Here is a 17,697-nt window from a genome sequence, read left to right as displayed (position 1 = left end):
GGGCCCTGGTTCCCCCAGGGCTGGGTTCTCATCCTAACCCCACAATGGACAGTGTGTGATTTCCTTTGCATTGGTGAGACAAAATACCCTATAGCTTAAGAAAGTTTTATTTTGGCTCTTTGTTTCAGAGAATTTCAGCCCACCATGGTAGGGTTTTCAGGTATAAATAGGAGTTTGTTAAGCAGAGAAGCCATGGAAACGGGAAAGACAGGCCCTGGCTGGCTCATTGGTTGAATGTTCTGGGCCTGGAGCATGAAAGTTAGGCCAGAGGCCCTGTAACTCTGACCATGAATGCACAAAGAGATAAAACTTTTGCAAGTCAGGAAGCTGTCTCACCAGACACCACATCTGCTGTCATCCTGAACTTGAGCTGTCCATATGAGCAATGGGGGGACTCAGTACAATTTCTGACACCAGTCAGTCTTGGAGGAGGGCTGTGATGGCAGGGTCCCGGAGTGTAGCGATTTTTTCCCAGTTGAAACATTCTACCCAGGAAGGACTCTCCTTGGGACTCAGGAAGTATGCAACACATAAATCTCAAGGAGTTTGTGAAGTTTAGCAGCCGCATAAGGCTCCTCCCTTCCTAATGTTACCTAGGAGCTAAGGATTAGCTCCTCCCTCCCTAAGGTAAGAAGTAAGGATCTGGAAGAGAGACTTTAAACCTGCTAAACTGCAGGGTGTTCTGGCAGAGAACTGAAGGCTCCCTGTCAGCAGGGGGCGGGAGGGTGGAGGGGTGGGCGGGGCTTCTATCTGGAGACTTCCAGGCAATAACAGTGGAAGGAACTGAGCAGTTCCCCCAAGTCATTCAGACTCTGTTTCTGTTAAGATTAGCGTCTGAAATGTCCCCCCAACCCCGTAGGCTCCTGGGTGGAGTGCTTGGTCTTCCAGAAGTGTAGCAGAGCTGGTGGCAGTTCACTGGGGGTAGGGGTGGGGTTTGACAGTCCCATTGGCCTCTGATTCCTGCTCTGTGTTGCTTACTGAGTGACCTATGCTGCCACCATAGGCCACCAAGAGCTCTAGCCTGTCCTTCTAGCCACCTTGGACTTCACAGGTTTCACTTAGGTTAATTTCACCAGGTTTTTTTGTCACAGCCTTGAGAAAAGAAACTAATGTTGTCTCTAGTTCTGTATCCTGAGCACCTGGAGGTCCTTCTCCCCCGCCCTTATGTCTTTTTTTTTTTTAAGGTTTTATTTTTACACTTGGGAAGCAGAGGCTGGAGCTTTTCTGTGAATTCCCGGCTGGCTAGGGCTACACAGTGAGAAGAAAAAATTATTTTTATTACTTATAATATTGTATCTGTGTGTGTGTGTGTGTGTGTGTGTGTGTGTGCTTATGTGTGTCTGTGTGCTTGGGCATCTGTGTGTGTATCTGTCTGTGTTTGTGTGTGTGCGTGCTTGTGTGTGTCTTTGTGTGTCTGTGTGTGTGTATGTGTGTCCTTGTGTGTGCATGGGTTAAGTGAATGAAGAGAGGACCTGGAGTTACGTACGGTGTTTGTGCTGAGACAGAGGTCCTTGGAACCAAACTCTAGTCTCTCTGAAAGAGCAACAGGAATTCCTAATCCTGCCTGAGACATGTTTCTCCTGCCTTCTCCCATTCTGCTCCCCCTTTTTTCCCTTCTTTTCTTTTTAAGTCAGGCCTTTTCTATATAGCCCAGGCTGACCTGGAACTCATGGAGCTGAGGATAACCTTGCTCCATCCTCCTGTCTCCACCTCTTTGGTGCTGGTATCTCAGGTGTGTACCACAATGCCCACCTCTTGCTAAGTTATCTATTTATTTCCTGCCAGCAAGGATGGCTCAGGTAGAGACACTCAGAACCGACATCCAGAGGCAACTTAGCCACCGTGTGTGGCCTGGGCAGTGACAAGCTCCAGCTTGCTTCAGTGCAGTCTGGGAATATCGCCCCCACCCCACCCCTTCCCATGCTGGCTCACCTCTGCCTCAGGTGGTTTGCTGGTCAGGACTCCTTGCTGAATCGCCTCCCCAGAGCAAGGTGGCCTCAGCTGGCCACCTTCCTCCTGGTGACTGAGCTTCGCAGATGGAAGCTGCAGTCGGGCAGAGCCTGGCAGCCCCTCCTGCGTTGCTTTAGGAGTCACTCTGTGATCCTGGTTGTGAGATTCAAGAGGCACATTGTCACTGAGACACAGTGGGTTACAAGAATGGCTTGGGAAGGCTGGAGAGGCTGGTCCCATTGCCACTGGAAGGTATAGCTACACTTTACTACTTTGTGGGTTCTTATTTTTTTTCCTTCTTTTATCCTATTTCACCTTCTGTCACCAGATAGAAGAGAAAGAAGGATATGGGAAAGAGAGGGAAAGAGAGGGATCTGAAGCTAATGTCATCTTGTTTATTCTTTAAGCACGACTACTAACAAACTATAACCAACCTGCCTTGGGCGGGGTGGGGGGGCTAACGTTTATATACCCTCTAAAAAGTTCCCAGAATTCCAAACATCATGCACAGTCACAGAAACTATCTGCAGCTGGTAAAACCACGCTTCTGCTAGAGCCCGAGGCAAATCAAAGTCAGCTGCCGTGGTGGTCAGGCTGCAGCAGCCCCACATCTCACACTTGGGATTAAAACAAAAGCACATTCTAATAATGTTTCTGTTTTTGTAAAGACACCATACTTCCAGATTTCACTACAGAATAGCATTTAAAATATTTATTAGTTATGTGTATATGTGTATATGTGTATATCTTAGTGTGTGTCTCTGCACTGCATGCCTGCAGAGGTCTGAGGAGGTCAAAAGGGCACTGGGGCATCACCTGGACTGGACTTACAGAGGACAGTGAGCTGCCAAGAGGGTCGTCTTGGGAACTGAACCTGGGTCGTCTGAAGAGCAGCCAGTGCTCTTAATCACTTAATCTAACTACATGGGGAGGCATTTGATCAAGTCTGGAATTAAGAGATTAGAATTGTGATCTGGTGGAATGTGGAGAGAGGGAAGGAGGGAGGAAGAAAGGGAGACAGGGAGGATGGAAAGGCGACTGAGGAGGAAGGAGAGGAGGGTGAGGAGAGGAGGGAGAAGGAAGACAGGAGGGAGGAGGGGAGGGAGGAAGGAAGAAAGCAGGAAGAACCAAGAGTAGTGAGAAAATGGTAAAGAGAAGGAAGAGGATGGGGGAGGGGAGTCTTCAGGTCTTTAGGTGAGTCCTGCCTTAGGCAGACCTGCTGGCTCTTTGTAACCATGTTACTCCTTTTAGGACTGACTCTCCCAGTAGAACTTTGGGGGTCTCCTCACCCCTTCCTTGTTATAAATATGAGTTTGGCCATGTCCTAAACACATAGAGGAAACGCACATCTGCAGGAGAGAAGGGGCTTGTGGGAAGGGAGAGTGAGAGCCAGTGAGGGGTGTGTTCTAGACTCATTCATACTTGAGGAGGTCTGGACTTTGTGCTTTAAGACTCAGAGTTTTGTTTTGTTTTGAAGACACGGTTTCAGTTTCTCTGCGTAGTCCTGGCTGTCCTGGAACTCACTTTGTAGATCAGGCTGATCTCAAACTCAGAGACCTGCCTGCCGCCGCTGCTGCCTCTTGAGAGCTAGGATTCAAAACGTGCACCATCACTGCCCTTTTTGAGGAGGGAGGGTAGGTGTGGTAGGTGGTCTACCACTGCGCAGCAAACACAGATCCCTGTGTGTATGTGTGTATATATGTAAGGAAACCCTCTGTTTCACATAGCCCAGGTTGGACCCAAACTTACTACATAGCTTAGGCTGCCTTTGAACTCTTGATCCTTCTATCTACATGTCTTAAGAGCTGGAATATGGAACCAACCACAATGTACCAGGCCCAACCTGCAACTAATTAGATTTTTGAATGTTTATTTGTAATCGTGAGTTAATGCCAAGTGAATGCAGTACTGGCTGAGGCCGAAAGAGGTTGTCAGATCCCTTGGAGGAGAGCTACAGGCAACTGTGGGTGACTCCACTGTGATTGCTGGCAACTGGGCTTTCCATGCGAGTGTGCGTACGCCTCAGCAGTGTGAGGCGCTCAGAGGATCATTTTCGGGAGCAGGTTCTCTCTCCAGCCATATGGGTCCTGGAAACTTAACTTTGCCGGTCAGGCCTGGCGGCAGGCAGCCTTGTTCACTGAGCCATCTTGCCAGCTCCCGGAAACTTTTACTTAGTGTGGGTTAGGCATGGTGGTGTGCAACTCATAATCCTAGCACTTAGGAGTCTGATGCAGGAGAATTGCCATGTGTTTCAGGTCAGCCTGGGCTTTATGGGGAGACCCTGTCTCAGAAACAAATGACTGGGCAGAGTGGCTCAAATCTATAATCCCTGCATTTGGGAGGCTGAGGCAGGAGGATTGAGAATTTGTAGTCAGCCAGAGACCTTGTATAAAAAATTGAAAAAGAGGGCTGAGAATATGGCTTAGTGGATACATGCCTAGCAACCCTGCCTGGGCCATGAGAACCCATGGAAGGGTGTAAGGGTAGAAGGATTGAGAACTCTACAATGTTGTCCTCTGAGCCCTGCCTGTGTGTTGTGGTGTGAGAATCCACCCACTGCCTTCATGCCCCCCCCCCCACATACTAAAAAGATCAGTCAGGCTGTGGGGGTGCACATTTTTAGACCCAGCACTCCAGAGGCAGAGGCAGGCAGATCTCTACAGAGTAAGTTCCAGGACAGCAAAGGGTATGGACAGAAACCCTGTCTGCAAAAGCAAACACACACACACACACACACACACGTACACAGTGTAGGTTCGACCTTGTTTGAGGAAGTATGTCACCGTGGGCATGGGCTTAAGACCCTTGTTCTAGCTGCCTGGGAGTCAGTTTTCTGCTGATTGCCTTTGGAACAACATGTAGAACTCTCCTCCTGCATCAGGCCTGTCTGGATGCTGCCATGTTCCTGCCTTGATGATAATGGACTGAACCTCTGAACCTGTGAGCCAGCTCCAATAAAATGTTGTCTTTATAAGAGTTGTTGTGGTCATGGTGTCTGTTCACAGCAATAAACCCAAACTAAGACATGTGCCTTGTGTAGGGCCAGACACAACAGTGTAGGGCTGATTCCATCCTTCTATACCTCAGATCCTCACTGGGGGATTCTAGGCAGGGGCTCTACCACTGAGCCACACCCCAGCCCCTCACTGGGGGATTCTAGCCAGGGGCTCTACCACTGAGCCACACCCCAGCCCCTCACTGGGGGATTCTAGGCAGGGGCTCTACCACTGAGCCACACCCCAGCCCTCCTCACTTTTCCTTTGAGACATGGCCTCACTAGGTTGCCCAGGCTAGCCTGGAGGTGTTCCTACTTATGCTTCCACCTCCTGAGTGTCAGGATCACAGGATGTCTAACCATGCCTGGCTGGGAGTGACTTTGCTATCAAAGCAAATCTGTCCATGTGTCTCAGTGTGGACGGCCTTGCGTGACCATAAAGTTATATAACTCCTCCTTTGGGAAAAAAAAGATTTATTTATTTCATGTATGTAAGTACACTGTTGCTGTCCTCAGATACAACAGAAGATGGCACTGGGTCCCCATTACAGATGGTTGTGAGTCACCATGTGGTTGCTGTGAATTGAACTCAGAACCTCTGGAAGAGCAGCCAGTGCTCTAACCACTGCGCAATCTCTCCAGCTCCTGCTCCCCTCCTCTCTCTCTTCTTTCTTACTTTCTTCTTTCCTTTCTTTCTTTCTTTTTTTTTTTTTTGAGACAGGTTCTTACTATGTAGATGGTCTAGAGTGACTTCAAACTCACATTCTTTCTGCCTCAGTCTCACATTGTAAATAGGCTTCTCTTAGGTATTCACTTACAGCCACACAGAACAGCCTAAGACATTGCCCAGGGGCAGATGCCTAAATAAACAAAATGTAGTAAATCTACACAGCAGAACATTACCCAGACTTACAAAGGACATTCTGAGAGATGCTCCGGTGTGGGTATTGACTGAAATGAGCTTGTCCCCAGGACTCTGGGTGGAGAGAACTGACTCCCAAAAGTTGGCCTTTGAGCGCTATACAGGTTATGGCATGTTCCCACACACAGAGAGACATGTACACACAAGCATGCTCACAAACTCAAACTAGAGCAGTCGAGGACAGGTTTGTACGTGTGTGCAGTGAAGAGACTGTATCTCGTGGGGACAGAGGTTCAGCTTGGGAAGATGAATGAGTTCTCTGGATGGATGCTCTTAATGGTTTTACAATGCCATGCATGTGGGCTTTAAAATGGCTAACATGTAGGGCTGCAGAGATGGCTCAGTGGGTGATAGCACTTAAAGCTCTTGCCTAGGACCTGGGTTCAATTCCCAGCACCATGGCAGGTGGGACACACACACACACACACACACACCCCACCACCACCACCACCACCACACCACACCTACCCCCAACCCAATCACATACCAAACCTACCTTCCCACCCAAGTACACATCCATACTTGCCCCCATACCTACACCCCCCACACCCAAACATCCCCCCACATATACATCACACATGTTGCTGAATATTTATTTGGTCACACTATGAACCCCAAGATTGTATTATTTACTGGGAAAACCTGTTTCTAGTTGTGATGTGGCTCACACATTTAGTCCAAGAGCTTTCCGCTTGAATATTGTAAACAGGATTAAAGAAAGTCAACCACAGGTCAAGAGGCGGGGCAGACAACCGGTTGACAAGAGGGGGACATAGGATTATTAAGAAAAAACCCACAGAGAGTGAGAGGGAGTCAGGAAGGATGGAGGAGGGAGGGATGTTCTATTGGAAGGATTTTTTTTGAGGAGAAAGAACATTCCTTCTGGGACATCAGCTGGGGAGGAAGGTCAGCTGGGTGTTTTGTCTGTCTCCCTGTGTGAGCAGGCATTCACCATTCACCCCAGCATCTGGCTCCTGAGTCTTCATCGGTAAAATTGAACAATTGGGATTTTTTTCAAAAGCAACACACACATAAACATACACACATAAACACAGACCCATACACACACTCATACACACAATACCCAAACACACACACACACTCTCATACATACACTCACACACATACCCATATACACAAACACACATAGACCACCATACACACATACCTCATCCATCCATCCAAACACATACCATAGTCATACATATGCATATACATACCCATACACACAACAGCCCCACACTCATACATATATCCATACACACACCATGCACACACTCATGCACATACACACATACAGAGAAGGCTCAGAATTAAAACAAAAAGGAAGTCTTTTTAAAATGGTTAAAATGGGCTGGAGAGTGGTTAGAGCACTGACTGCTCTTCCAGAGGTCCTGAGTTCAATTCCCAGTATCCATATGGTGACTCACATCCGTAATGGGATCTAACATCCTCTTCTGGTGTGTCTGAAGACAGCCACCATGTACTCATATACATAAAATAGATAAATAAGTCTTATATTTAAAAAGTGGTTAAAATGGCAAGCCAGTGACATGTCTTCATCTTTGCCACCAAGCCTGACAACCAGGGTTTGACACTAGGCACCCACATGGTAGAAAAAGAAGCATCTTCTGCAGTTTCTCCTCTGGCTCCCACAGTTGCACTGTGGTAATGTGCAAATATACGTTTAAGGCTAGTTAAGCTGAGTTACTGATACAAACCTTTAATCCCAGCATTTGTGAGGCAGAAGCAGACAGATCACTTGTGAGTTCAAGGCTGGCCTAGTCTACATGGTAAGACCCTGTCTCAATATCTTGCTCCCCAAAACGAAGCAAAACAACCCAACCAACCAACCAAAAAACTGGTTAAAATCGGAGCTGGGGAGATAACTCTGGATAAGGCACATTTCAGTCAGTGGAAGGAGCAGAGTTTGGGTGCCCAGAAGCAGGAGTTAGCTGCCTGTAATCCGGCACTCAGAGGTTAGTAAATAGAGGATTTCTGGGGCAAGACAGGGAGCTGAAGTAGTTAGAACCACTCAGGTCCAGATTCGGTGAGTGATCCTGCCCATCCCCCTCACCCCCTTTTCTCCAAGTAGTCCTCCTGGCTGTCCTGGAACTTGCTCTGTAGATCAGGCTGGCCTCTACTCACAGTGCTGGGAATAACTGTGCCTAGCAGATCCTGCCCAGATAGATAATGTGGACAGAGCACAACAAAGACACTCGCTTTAGTTAAGGTTTTATTGCTGTGAAGAGACACTAAGACCATGCCAACTCTTATAAAGAAAACATTTCATTGGGGCTGGCTTACAGTTCAGAGGTTCAGTCCAGTGTCGCCATGACCGGAAGCATGGCGGGATGGGATGCTGGAGAAGGAGCTCAGAGTTCTACATCTTGATTGGCAGGTAGCAGAAGGGGACTGTGTGCCACTCTGGGCATAGTTTGAGCTTAGGAGACCTCAAAGCCTGAAGTGACACACTTCCTTCCAATAAGGCCACACACCACTCCAACAAGACCATACCTCCTAATGGGGTCACTCCCTGTGGGCCAAGCATTCACACAGGAGCCTGTGGGGCCATACCTATTCCAGCCACCGCCCACATTGTCCACACGTCTGCACGCACAGGTTAAAATTGTCATTTTGCTTCCTGAGTCTCTTCTGGCAGCTCACGTTTGTCTTGAATTTGTGGTTCCCCTGCCTCAGCCTTGGCCTCAGCTTCTCGACTGCTAGTGTGACAGGCTTGTACTAACACGCTCTGGGAAGCTCCTATTTCCATATAAGGTCATTTCGAAGTATTGTTGCCCTAGCATGATGTGATATTAACTTTTACCAGACAGAACACTGACAGTAGGTCAAAGTAACAGGAGCTGGCTGACAGCTCAGTGGGGGTAAGAGGCTCTGCTGCACCAGCAGGAGGACCTGATAGATCCAGAACCTTTGTTCTAGGGAGTGTGTGTGGGGGGGATTGAGGGTTGGAGCACAAAGGATTGCTTGGGGGCTTAGAAGCAGCCAGCCTAGTTCTAGATACTGGAAGAGAGACTCTGTCTGTAGGGAGGTGGTTCCAGGCACCTATACCCCTGCACGTACACTACACTCCCCATCCACCCCATTACACAGGTACGGACCGCAGTGAAGTCCGCCTTGGTGAACCAACGAATTTATTGGACAGAAGCACTGGGCTTGCATACAGGATTGACCCTCCACCAGCCCAGGGCGGCGGGGGGGGGGGGGGCTCACGTCACTGCTCATATAACCTTGAGAAAGCTCCCTGTGAGTTGTGTAAGCCTTTTAAGGTGGCTTTACTTTTTGTGTCTCAGAGTCCACAGCTCCCCTGTGCGACAGAATGTTTTCAATTGTGAGGAGATTGCTTCCACACACAGGAACTGGGGGTGGGGGGAGATGCTCTCAACATATAACAGAGCACCCCCCCCCCAAGAGGGAGCTGTATCATGGGAATAGAGTAGTGTAGGGGGCATTCTGGTGGAGAATCAAGGTTTCCAGAAAAAAAAAAAAATCAAGTGGGCAGGGTCTCCCCTGCCAGAGCAGTTCTAGACAGTTTCTTGGGAGCTGATGCACTGTGGCTGCTGAATGTGGATACGCACAGGTGCTGGTGGGGTTCTCCCGCCTCCTGCCCCCTCCTCTTTGGGGTAAAAGCACGGAGGTGTACTGCCCGGAAGCTGTGAAGGGTGCCTGTCAGGTTTGATCTTTCTTGGGGGGTTGTTTTTGACTTTGCGATGGGAAGGGATGGGCTGACACTGGCAGAGTGGGCGCTGGCTGTGGAGGAGAGGGGCTTTCAAAGCTGTAGCCATGGGAAATGTTTTCTTTCTTGCTTGAAAGAAAATGCATGCTAATGAGAGATAAAAAGGGAAAAAGAGGAGGGGGAGTGAGGTGAAGAGAGAGAGAAATCTGAAAGCATACTTACTGGCTCAGGAGATTTGGACAGGGTCAAACCCCTCCCCCATCTCTTTCTTGGCTAGGGGTGTGTGACTTTAGATTTCCCCCACTTCCTGGGGTTTGCTTGATGAGTGTGTTTCTGCCTGGCAAAGGTGCTAGACACAGCAGCCTATGGGCATCAGAGAGGCTGTGGGATTTCGAGATGGCATGTGCAATTGTCCAGGTGTCTGGAGCTCCAGATTAACCCACACCCGTCTCTACCCACTAGAGACTCTCTTTGGGTGATATCTATCTATATTTATATATCTCACTCATCTACTGTGTGTATATGGAGTATGTTTGCAAGGCTGTTCTCCTTTAACTTCCCAGCTTCCCAGGATGGCCCTCAGATTGTCAGTCTTGGTGGCAAGAGCCTTTATCTGCTGAGCCATCTTGCCGGCCCCCTTTATTGATTTTTTTTTTTTTTTTTTTTTTTGAGAGAGGGAGAGAGACCGATTGACTGAACTGCAGGCTTCGGTTTGTTAAACACCATTGGATGACCTTGAACTCCCGTTCCCCTGACGTCCACCTCTCAAGTTCTGGAGGATAGCTCTACACTATCATCAATAACTAGAAAATGCATAAAAACTAGAGTTTTACTTATTTTCCTTTCTATGGAACAAGGGTTCACGATGAAGGCTTGGCTGGTCTGGGTAGACTCACAGATAACCACCGGCCTCTGTCTTCGGAGCGTGGCGGTTATAGGTCCGAACCAACCCACCTTCAAGGCTCCTATGGCCTGAGGTCTAGATAGAGCTAGAGGCCTAGGTGGAGCTCTTGACCACAGTGTATGAGTGACTGAATTCCATTTAAAGCGCCAGAAACGGGATGGGGGAGGTCCTAAGAGACCCCGAACTCCTTGCCTCAGCGACTTCCTTGGTGTGGCTGTGACCTCCGACATCTCTGAATTCTTTTAGGAGAGTATCAGAGATCACAGAGCTGGGCGTCTGCAGTGGCTTCCCTGGGCAACTTAGAAAAAGCTGGGAGGGCTCGGCTTCAGGGGGTGGGACAACTCCAATTTGGAAGCGGCCAGCCCATATTTGGAGGCACCACGTGGGTGAGGGAGGCGGGAGGCCAGGAGCTGCCTCTGGGCGCCAGGCGTGCTGTGGAATTTGCGCCACAGCTCCCTAGCAAGCTCGGGCCTGCCAGGCAGCCCCGCAGAGGCCCAAACAAAGCTGGGAGCCAGGAGGAGGAGGGGAAGGGAGGGAACTTCTGAAATCAGGCAGCCCCCTCCTGGGGCACCGAGTCCCCACCTAGGTGCAGCGCCCCTCCCCAAACACACGTGTTGCCAAGCCCTCCATTAGTCACCCCGGCACTCACACACATAAATCCGATTAGTCACACCCCGCACAAACTGGCTGCGGAACACACCCGGTCACACCCAGACAAAGACCAGAGGTCCCCAAAGAGGCCTCGTTTGTCCATCGGGGTTTGTTCCCCATTCCCCAGGGACTAGTATGGCGTTTGCGGAGGGGGCGCCGTAGTCTGGGGTACACATGCCCTTTCGCAGCAACAAATCCCCCATTACCGGACACTGTCCCTCTTAAATGATAACCAGAGTACCCCCGACCTCTTTCCAAACTCACCAGGGGCACACATGCCATAATATACACCCACCAGTGTCCTTGGCCACCCCCTCTCCTGCTTCTCTAGGGGGTGAGTGTGGGGGATTGGGTTGACACTGGGTCCCCTCCCCCACGCCAGTTCTGGGACGGGTCTAGCAGGAAAACATTCCCCCCAAGGTCACCGCAGCTCTAAAGCGGGCTGCCGAGAAGCTGATTTATTTGCGGTTTCTTTGCAGTAACGCTATCGCTCTGATTCCGGGGAGGGAGGAAAAAAAATAGGAACAAGAAAGAAAAAGAAAAATGCTTGCGGTGGAGTTTAACCTTGGATGAAACTGGCAAAGCTTTGTTTTGTTTTTCTTTTTCCGAGGCGCTTCGTTGGGGCCTTGCAGGGACTGCTTAGCCCGGAATGTGGATGTACACAGCCTCTTGCCGCTCGGCTACTACGCGGCTCAGTGCTCATATTTCTCTGCGCCCGGCCCAAAGCCCCTCTAAAAGTGCTTTTGAGACGTCGTTGGGAATCCAAGAGCTCCGTGGGTGAGAGCAAGGTTTCCATATCCCTGCTCCCCGCGTCTGACCAAGAGAGGGTAAATGCTTGCCCCCCGCCCCCCGTGCCCGGTGCAGCTGTCCCCACCCTGAGCCCCATGCCCTTACAGGGACCAGCATAACGGTCTGTTGCCTGCCTCGTTGGCAAAGAAAATTCTTGTAGCATGAGACATTATTAACCGCAAATACACCCCCCTGGGTAGTTCCTCCCCCCCCTTAGGTTTAACAGTCATGCTATGGCCGCCATCACCAGATGACCAATGCCTGCTTTCTGGATGGTTCGGTTCTGAGAAGGAAGGCGCGTGGTGGACTCGGGAAAACCAGACCCAAAGAAGACGTTTCGGGGTGTCCTTGGCAAGGAGGCAAGGGAAGCCTATGAGGTTGTCTCCAAATACCATGCCTGTAGCCACTTTGATCGGTTCTCGGATGTCCCCCCTCCCCCCAAATAGATCTCTTGTAAGGGCCTGAGATTAATACGGGGTCTAGAAGTCCTCCTTCTTGGCATAAATGACCTCACAGCCACCCCTGCCTCGTCGAACTATACTAAAAGAAGTGCCTGGGCCCAGACCCCCTACCCCAGCTGCCGGTGATCTGTGAGGCCCGATAGTCCCGGTGCTGGCACTGAGTGGGTGAGGCAGTTCCCTCTCTTAGGCGAATGGGGAAGCTCCTGGCTGGCTTCCCTGCGTGGTCTCGGGGTCCTCAGGCCATGACCAAGGAGAGGAGAGTGCCTGGCCCTGCCTCGAGGAGGAGGGCCTGAGTGCAGATTTATGACCCAGGCCGCTCCCAGCTCACCAAATGCTTCTCGAGCCAAGACAGTGGAATGTAAGACCCGACCCGGGCCAGAGGAGGAGGCCAGGGTCGGAGGCGGGGCTGAGAGGAGCAGAAATCCGAAGTGGCCCGGTGCCACCGCCCCTGGGCTGCGAGTTGTCCACTGGGGTCTGGGGTGGCGTGCGAGGCTCTGGCACCAATCCTTGGTTTTGTTGGCGGGTTTGGGCTGCCCTTGGCTGGATGAACTTCAGGATACCCAGCTGCTGATGGGCCAGCCGCGGCGAAAAGCTGCGGGCGTGGCTGGGCCCGGCTTGGCCTCTCCGGGTTTTAGCGGCGCCCGGGCCGGGAGCTCCGGGGCAGACGGATTTAGGATCTACGGAAACACCCATCTTAGACTCGACAGTGGCATCACCGGAGGCACAAGCTGGCTTTCTCCTAGGGTCCCTGTCACTTAGTCTCCAGTGGAGCTCCACTCTCTGGGAGAGCGAGTTCGGGGTAACGGGTAGAGGGTCACTTGGGTGTCCTCTCTTAGGGAAATTAGCTCCACCACCATGTTCCCCCGATGGAGGAGCACGGGTGGAAACCTGTCCGTCCACACAGCTAACAATATCCGGATTGTGGAAGATGAGGATTCAAGTTTTCTTGGGGCAGAAGTGAGGGGAGCGCGGGGTTCCCTGGATCCGGACAAAGGCACACCGCAGGGAAGGCAGCCGCACTCAAGGTTGGCCTGTCCTCTGGTTTTACAACAAAGAGCTTTGAGTTTTGTCCGTGGGGACTCGTCCAGAGCTTCCAGATTTGAACCAGGTATCAGGAAGGATACACCAAAAGCCTCAGGAGTGGCTGGGGACAACCATGTCAGACCAGCCGAGTTGTCCGGGAATTTGGGACTTCGCCGGAGGTCCCCCCCCACGATTTTCAGTACAACACACACACACACACACACTGCGTCAACAGAATTTTTTCTGGCCACGGATCCCACCGGGTAAACAAGCGTGGGGGGATGGGGCGCGGAAGATGGCGCCTGGACTCGTGGTCCCTGCGGTTGTCTCCAGCTTCGTTCCAGGACGAATACACCGGGCTTTTGTAGTTAAGTGTGGTCCAGCCCGGCTTGGAGGTTATTTTCCCCAGACCTGGAGGCTCTCTGAAGTGGTGGTGTAGTGTAGCCTCTGCTTCTCTAGAAATGTCCCCACGCCCCAACATGGCTTCCGACCGCTGTTAAATGTGTGTGTGGGGGAATACAGGGACACGGAGACCTGGGCACTGGCCTGTGCACCGCACGCTGTACTTGGCAGCCCGGAGAGATGCAGGAGGGACTCAGCCAGTGTTACCCTCCCCGGGGCCAGGAATCCGGTACCCCAAGCCCAGCACACCGGTGGCCTGAGGGCCGAGTGGCAGGTCCAGAGGGGACCGGGAAGCCGTACATTCCAGAGGGGAACGGGTCATGTTCCGCCCCAACCACAGCCCTAATGAAACTCCGGGTCGGTATGCCACGCCGACGGGGCGCACACTTGAAAAATGCAAACGCCATCGGCAAATCCGGGGCAAATTGGAATAATTTTTTATTAGCAGCTAAATGATTTATGGCACACATACCCCGCCGTCACAATTAAGGCGTCTTGGAGCATCCAGGGGTGAAAACATTAAACATTTATAAAAACAGGCCTTTGTTTTTTTCCAACCCCGCAAGCCTTTTGCACAATTCCCCCACCCCGACTCTCTCAAGATACATATTTTTTTTTTTTCTTGAGCTGTATTAAAATAAGAAAAACATTCTGGATCCCGAGAGGGATGAGGGGGTAGGGGGGAGATCAGGGCCTGCGCTCTGAATATTGGAGGACGTTGGGGGTGGGGGAAAGCGAGCGACTGAGGCGTGGGAGGGTTTAACTGGGAACCCACAAAGGCCTATGGATAAAACTCAAGGGCACTAGGCGCCCCCCACCCCCTCAGCCCGTTTCTCTCTTGTTTCCAGCAGCCCTCGCAGCTTAACAGCATTTATTTTATTTCTTGCAATCAACTCCCCCCCTCTCCCCTAAGGCACATAGACACAATACCTCCTTTCTCTAACCCCCCTCTCTCCGTCTTTGCTCCTGGCGGTCCCCGGGCAGCACCGGTCGTCTCCGGTCGCCCTGGCTGCCACTGAGACCCGGTCGCCCAGCTCCGAGCACCCGGACACCGTCGCTCACTTCCCCTCGGCTCCGGCTATTTTCGTTCTTTTCTCTCCTTCTCACTCCTCCCTCCTCCCCCCACCGAGCTCCAGCTTCTAAAAGAGGGCAGCCTAGAAACCAGCGCAGAAAGCTCCAGGAAGGGCAACTTGAAACTGCTCTCAAGAGGCCGAATTTTTTTTTTTTTTCCCTTCAAATTTATCCTGGAATTAAATTAGACACCCCCAGCTCTCTCTCTCTCTCGAATCTTCCCCTTTTTTTTTTTCTTTCTAAAAGTGGAGAAAAGAAAAATAGAACGGATGAGCGCTAACTAGCTCATTTTAAAAAAACTCTCAAAAATTGCCTTAAAAATGGATTTCTTAAAAAAAAAAAAATAGCAGCAGTAGAAAAACGCTGAGTCCGCAGAGCAGGGCGAAAGAGCGGGCTTCTTTTGTTTTAATTAAAACCCTATAACCACGGTTGCTCTCGAGGCAGGATCTGCAAGGCTCTCTCTGCCTTTCCAAGCTTCCTTTCCAGGGTAGGTAATGCTAGCTGGGCTCGGGCTCCTGTGGGGCTTGCGGAATGGGTGCAGGGGGACCCCCCCACTCTTTTAGGACCCGTTCCTTCGGCGATGACCACACTCCCTGGGTCCCCAGCCAGGTATATCTGCCGTCGGCGGTTCCCGGCCATTTAACCCCGAAAGGTTTTTTTTTTTTTCTTTTCTTTTGCTGAAAGAGCAAAATAAAAGTACAAAGTCCGGGGGATTGGTGCTACCCGCTACCCTCCCCCTCTGGCCGCCGTGGCCAGCCAAGCACTTTTGGGCTTGGCTTGCTTCCTCTGAGCTCAACAGATTTTTTTTTTCCCTTTCCCGGTCTCGCCCTCCCTGGAGGGGGCGCGGCGGATGGAAGGCGAGAGAGGCCCCCAGCCAAGAGGTTTTTAATATTACACCTTAATAGGTTTCAGAAGGCCCCGTGGAGAAATGCTAATAGGGCTGAAATGTCAGAACCGAGAGGGATTCAGCTCGCGTTCCGCCGATCTAATCCTTTTTTCTGCTCTGGTTTTTCTGGGGGGGGGTGGTGGGGGGGAAAGGAGGGGCGCCCACGCCAAAGGGGGCTTTGGGGAGGGGCGCGCGGTGCGCACTCGGCCGCAGAGCCCCACAGCCCGGGTTTCTATAGGAACCCTTTTTATAAGATGCAACTCACCGCTGCCGACCGCCGCGGCCTGTCCAAAATATTAATCAGTAAAGCCTTCTGACACCGCGTTTCAGGGAGGGGACCCGCAGGCTGAGGCGAAAGAAAAAAAGTCCTTGTCGCCTGCTTGCCCATCCCACCCGACCGCGACTGCTAGGGGGACAGGGAATGAATCGCTGCTTTATTTTAAGAAAGAGAGAGAAGGAGAGAAAGAGAGAGAGAGAGAGAGAGAGAGAGAGAGAGAGAGAGAGAGGGAGAGAGAGAGAGAGAGGGAGAGAGAGAGAGAGAGAGAGAGAGGGAGACAGAGAGACAGAGAGAGAGGAGAGAAGAGAGCGCAAGCAGGAAAGCAGGCCTTGTCACTTTGGCGTCTGAACCTCGCTCTTTGGAGTGGCACCCTGGAGAGGGAGCACCGGGCGCGGGCGCAATGAGCAGCCCGCCGGCTCTCCGCTCTTCCCGGCTAGCTTGTCACCTCCTCCCGAAGAAGGAAGCTGACAGGAGGCCTTGCAATGCCCGGGATTGCGGCGACAACCATCTTCCTCTATTTTGATCACTCAGTCCAGACGCAGGAGGAGGGGCTGGGATGGGGGGTGGAGAAGGAGAAAGGAGGGGGTTCTGCTGGAGCTGGTGAGGGGGAGGGCTGCCTAGAAACGGCTCGGAAAAATTCTCACCACCAGTTTTGATCATTCAGCCCCGCCGTGGGGAGCCTGGAAACTGCTGGAGCCCCGAGGTCCGTAATTGGTTTTATAGGAATGGCTGAGGGCCAAGGTGTTTACATGCGCGTGATGGGCGGCGCGCGGGGCCAATGCGCTGCGTCCGGGGGCTGGCCCGAAGGGGGGGCGGGCACCCGGGAACAATGCGTGTTTCTTCGTCTGCGAGGCTCCCCTCCCCCGTCCCCCTCGGCCCCCCCTTCGCTTTTTTTTTTTTTTTTTTTTTTTTTAGATCCAGCGAGAGGAACTTGAAAGGGGGGTTGTGTAATGTACCTTTTCCAATCCCGGGCTGTATATGGAGATTTGGGATTCTTTAAACCGGCGCTACCTGGATTTTATTAAAAAGCGGGGAGCTCGGCGGGAGGAAAGCTGGCTTTTCCGGGGGCTGCGGGAGCGGGGCCGCGGGAGGGCGGAGGAGTTGGCGCGCCGCGCGCCCGGCCCGGGGAGCGGTTTTCTACCAAAAAAAGGAAAGGCGGGCAAAAAGTGTGAGGCGGCTGCGGGTGGCGGAGGGGAGCGGCGGCCGAGGGATGGCGGGCAGTACGGGCGCCTAGCCGCGCCAGGAACCGCGGCGGTTGCCGGAGTCGCCGTCGGAGCCTGGAGCCCGGAGCCCCGCCGCGCCAGGTACGCTCCGGGCCCCGATGCTCCCCGAACTTGTGCAGCGTACCCCTGGGGCCGCAAAGCAGGCGGTCCCCGAAACTGTCGGGGTCCCCAGAAGGGAAGCGGAGGGCAGGGACCTGGGGGAGAGGACGCATCGCTGCGCCCTGGACTCCCACCCGAGCCCTCAGTCTGCAGCATCGCCGAGGGCGGCGGTTCCCTACTTGGTTCCCGGCAGGCGGCAGGCTAGCCCGCGGACGCCGAGACGGTTTCGATTATAGGCTGTTTTTAATTAAAAGCCGGAATTCAGCCATTTTAGCTGCATTTAAGAGGAGAAAAGTAGAGGAGGACGCAGTGGAACCCCGCAGATAGCCACGCCAGCTTCTCGGCCA

General features: G+C 52.0%; 1 protein-coding gene and 1 long non-coding RNA gene across 7 annotated transcripts in view; one reads left to right on the top strand and one right to left on the bottom strand.

Moving 5' to 3' along the window:
* Positions 1-14,259: 14,259 nt before the first annotated feature.
* On the bottom strand, positions 14,260-16,736 carry LOC308439388. Its single transcript, XR_013975618.1, has 3 exons — positions 16,673-16,736; positions 16,017-16,097; positions 14,260-15,542 (listed from the first exon to the last, which is right to left on the bottom strand). It is a non-coding gene; the product is annotated as an uncharacterized lncRNA (long non-coding RNA).
* A 457-nt stretch (positions 16,737-17,193) lies between these two features.
* Positions 17,194-17,697, top strand: part of TNRC18 (trinucleotide repeat containing 18) — an 88,733-nt gene continuing 88,229 nt past the window's right edge. For all 6 annotated transcript variants that reach the window (XM_080941429.1, XM_080941427.1, XM_080941426.1 and 3 more), the window contains exon 1: positions 17,194-17,332. The gene's annotated coding sequence lies outside the window, so the exon portion shown is untranslated. The remainder of the gene's footprint in view (positions 17,333-17,697) is intronic.

The sequence above is a fragment of the Micromys minutus genome (assembly GCF_963924665.1).
Source record: "Micromys minutus genome assembly, chromosome: 29".
Classification (NCBI taxonomy): Eukaryota; Metazoa; Chordata; class Mammalia; order Rodentia; family Muridae; genus Micromys; species Micromys minutus.
This window is presented reverse-complemented; position numbering and strand designations above follow the sequence as displayed.